We start from the raw sequence: 4,591 nt of genomic DNA on the forward strand, positions 1-4,591 counted from the left end.
AAAACTCAGTTTCTAATAACTTCACTTTCACTTTCCAAAAGCTTTAGACATATCTTTCCTTCCACGAAACATTCAACAATTGTCATAGTATAACTACCAATATTGGAGATTGGTGTTTTTTCTATTTCTTTTCTTTTACAATAATAATAGCAATTAAAGAAAAAATAAACAGAGAGATATAGAATAGCAGTCCAGTGTGTTACCTGCTTCACTATAGTGACAGCCGTGCTCCCACTACAAAAGCAGTCCAAATTCGGATGTGAGCTGAGCTCTTTGTTCATAGACTTATATGCCTTCATGAAAGCCTCTCTCCATGTTGAATTCAGTTTATCCTCGGCTGATAAATTAATATGGACCAAGCAACAAGCAGAGCAGCACTCAACAACAACAAACCAAGAAAAATTAATGAAACAGTAACACTTTCACAGCATCTATTTTGGACAATGAAAAAAAATACAATAAACAGCAATCACAAGTCCAGAATTCAACACCAAAACAGCACAATAAACAAAACCAGCCAGCCCTAAACCAGGCAGCTCAGACTATACACTCAACATTAAGAAAGATAAGAACAACCCTAAACCAGGCAGCTCAAAAAATTCTAACCATAACCAAAACCAGCCCTTCTCACGTATCACATATGTATAAGTACAATTTACAACTTCAAGCAGATGAACATGAAGAGTGAGATTCCCACAAAATTTAAAACGATCACAGCAAAACAATACTTAAAATCTCAATTTAAGAAACATAATAAAAATAGTAACAAGTTATCATGGAAATGCTCTAACCTTACTTTCAGCTTTGACATCCATATGCGGCATAGCAGGGCTCCCCAACCGAACCATTTCACCACAAAGAAATCACTCATTTAGATTTTTGAAGATTAAAAAAAAGGCAAATACTCATTGAAACTAAACTGTACCATCACTCCGATTGTTCACAACAGGTGATTCAGCAGCTAGGGTTCCTGAATTCGACCCCTTCGGAGGTTTATCTGAACTCTTCATCACGCCGCGCTGCGACTCAGTTTCGCAAGGCGAGTCGCTAGCTCGTTCTTCTCCCTCTGACGCCTTCCATTGTTGTCCTTGTTCATTTCCACCTTCGTCGCCTTCTGAATCCTTCTCTTTCGGGAGAAGCTCCGGCGCTCCCTCCGTGACAGCTCTGGTGCCCCCTCCGTTCTTTCAACTCTCTCATTCCCCCTGAACTTCCACTTGAGGCGCTTTATATGCAGCACCCTGTCGCCGTCGACGGAGAAAGAGAGCTTGGAGGAGGCAGAGTCGTTATCCCTGGAGGAGCCGCAGTCGATTTCAATACAGCGGGTCTTGCCGCCAAAAATGGTGGTGGTGGAGTAAAAGGTGTCGGCAAAGACGTGTTCCTTCTTGAGGAGTAGGGAGTGGGGGTTGTTAGCGTGGAGAGCCTTGGACTTGGAGTAGGCGTCTTTGGGGAAATCGCCAAGGAGGAGAATGATGCGGTTGTGGACGACGAGAGCGAGGTAGAAGGAGGAGTGGGGTTCGGGGGAGAATGAGGAAGAGAACTTGGCCTTGGAGAGGTTCCAGAAGAGTCACGTAGTGGAAGAGAGGGTTTTGGATCCATGCTTCTTCCAGAATATGAAGGGCTTTGTATGGAAGAGGGGAATCGAAGGGGTTGTGGTTGTGGACGTGGGCGTGGAGGGAGCGGCCTAAGATAGAGCGTGACCATGTTAGAGTCACGAGGCCCGTGTCGGTGTGGTACAGGTACGTGGTCAGGTTGGGGTTCGAGGAGCCTGGTGGCGCCGGTGGTGGAGGACAATTACGGTGGGTGTGGGATGGCCGAAAGCAGGAAGGGAATGGCGATGACATCAAAATGGCACAGCGAGGGCGGGGATCTGAGCTCTTCTCCTCAAATCCTCAAAATGGTGCAGCGAGGGGAGATTGCCAATGAGGGGTTATTGGATTTGGGGCGGGTTATTAGGTTATTTTTTTAAAAGTCTTTTGGCCACGCTTTTAAAGCATGGCAAAAGAGCATCAGGATATGGCCACGCTTTAAAAGCGTGGCAAAAGAGCACTAGGATATGGCCACGCTTTATAAACGCCACTGTAGTGAAACCCTGTTGCCACGCTTTCAAAACGTCCCTGTTTTTGTCTATGGCCACATTTTTGAAGCGTGGCAGAAAAAAAACGTGGCCGTATCTCTATTCAACTGCCACCCTTACAAAAGCGTGGCCATTGACCCTTTTCGCCACGCTTTTGAAGCGTGGCGAAAAAAACATGGCTGAATCTATATTCCATCGCCACCCTCACAAAAACGTGGCCATTGACTAATCGGTCGAGGTACGATCTTGAGTTCTTGCTTTTAGCTGGCATGCTGATCCGCGATTACTAGTGATTCCAACGAATGAATTAAAGAATTAAAAGGCTAATGGCCTTATTTATTAAAGGAATCAATCGTACTGATTGCGCATACCCGGAATGAACAAGCAGTAAGAATTAGGTACTCTATTTAGGAAAGCTATAGAAGTCATATACGAAAGAACATCCTCCGCTGCTAGCAGCTCTTCTCTTTCCTGTATCGAGCGTGAAGCTAGACTCACAGGTTCCGAGACCATACATAATACCTACTATTAGATAAAAGTTATCTTAGACCGGCAACTCGTATCCCGAATAAAAGCGTGGCAAAAAAAAGTGTGGCCATAGACCTTTTTTCTTGTAGTGAATGATGAACCACCAGCTTGATTATACATCTCTTAGACGGCTAATCCACCACTTCGTTGGGGACTTCTCGAGACACCAGTTCAGCTGAGGTACGGGGAGATTAGAGTCTTTGTGGTAGAAGCTAGAACCAAAGGCACAGCATTCTCTGATCCAAAAGATTCGACCTTGTCTGTGGCGTTTTGAGTAGGACCACTAAAGAGAATGAACTGTAGGAGCTTCACCCTCAATCAGACTGGATATGCACTAACCCTGGAGTTCAGATCTGGAATAGCATTGGCGATCCCTTAAGAAAGGCGTTGATCACATACAGCCTGCCATAGAAGAAATCATTCACAGTTGGAGTAGACAGTAAGACCGGATTAATCTAGAAGAACAAAGTATCTCCAAGCCTTAACCATCTCTATATCATTGCATTTACCATCAACCTTGTAACGTTTTATTTATTTTACTTTTATGCGCTTTAAACAAACAATCAACTTTTCTATCCGCCTGACTAAGATTTATAAGATAACCACAGCTTGCTTTAAATCACAAGATAACCATCTTTATATCATTGCATTCACCATCAACCTTGTAACGTTTTATTTATTTTACTTTTATGCGCTTTAAACAAACAATCAACTTTTCTATCCGCCTGACTAAGATTTACAAGATAACCATAGCTTGCTTCAAATCACAATCCTCATGGGATCGACCCTAACTCACCCAGGTATTACTTGGATGACCTAGTGCACTTGTGATGAGCAGATAATTTATACGCTTTTTGGCATTGTTTTTAGTATGTTTTTAGTATATTTTAGTTAGTTTTTATTATGTTTTTATTAGTTATTATTCAAAAATCATATTTCTGGACTTTACTATGAGTTTGTGTGTTTTTCTGTGATTTCAGGTATTTTCTGGCTGAAATTGAGGGACCTGAGCAAAAATCTGATTTAGAGGATGAAAAAGGACTACAGATGCTATTGGATTCTGACCTCCCTGCACTCAAAGTGGATTTTCTAGAGCTATAGAAGTCCAATTGGTGCGCTCTCAATTGCGTTGGAAAGTAGACATCCTGGGCTTTCCATCAATATATAATAGTACATACTTTGCCCGATATTTGATGGCCTAAACCGGTGTTCCAATTCAGCATAGAAATTCTGGCGTCAAAACGCCAGAACTGGCATTAAAGCTAGAGTTAAACGCCCAAACTGGCACAAAAGCTGGCGTTTAACTCCAAGAAAGGTCTCTACACATGAAAGCTTCAATGCTCAGCCCAAGCACACACCAAGTGGGCCCCGAAAGTGGATTTCTACACTAACTATTCTAGCTTACTCATTTTTTGTAACCCTAGGTCACTAGTTTATTATAAAAACTACTTTTAGTGATTCATCTTGTACCTCATGACACTCTACACGTTTCATATTGTATCTTCTACGGTATGAGTCTCTAAACCCCATGGTTGGGGGTGAGGAGCTCTGCTGTGTTTTGATGAATTAATGCAATTACTACTGTTTTCCATTCAATCACGCTTGCTTCCATTCTAAGATATTCACTCGTACTTCAACTTGATGAATGTGATGATCTGTGACACTCATCACCATTCTCAACCTATGAACCCATGCCTGACAACCACCTCCGTTCTACCTTAGATTGAGTGCTTATCTCTAGCCTCCTGATTCAGATCAGAGTCTTCGTGGTATAAGCTAGAATTATTGGCGGCCATTCCTGAGATCCGGAAAGTCTAAACCTTATTTGTGGTATTCCGAGTAGAATCTGGGAAGGGATGACTGTGACGAGCTTCAAACTCACGAGTGCTGGTGATAAACCACTATTTTATGGTTTATCTTGTGCTCAATTGAGTGGATTTTATTAATCTTTACCCACTTATTCATACTACTTGCATGGTTTTACATTTG

The 4,591-nt window shown here is 42.4% G+C and overlaps 1 pseudogene; it reads right to left on the bottom strand.

Annotated features, from left to right (window-relative positions):
• Nucleotides 1-1,009: 1,009 nt before the first annotated feature.
• Nucleotides 1,010-1,841, bottom strand: LOC107616974 (uncharacterized; annotated as a pseudogene).
• Between the last annotated feature and the right edge of the window lie 2,750 nt (nucleotides 1,842-4,591).

This window comes from Arachis ipaensis, chromosome B9 (assembly GCF_059453495.1).
Source record: "Arachis ipaensis isolate K30076 ecotype BB chromosome B9, ASM5945349v1, whole genome shotgun sequence".
Taxonomy (NCBI): Eukaryota; Viridiplantae; Streptophyta; class Magnoliopsida; order Fabales; family Fabaceae; genus Arachis; species Arachis ipaensis.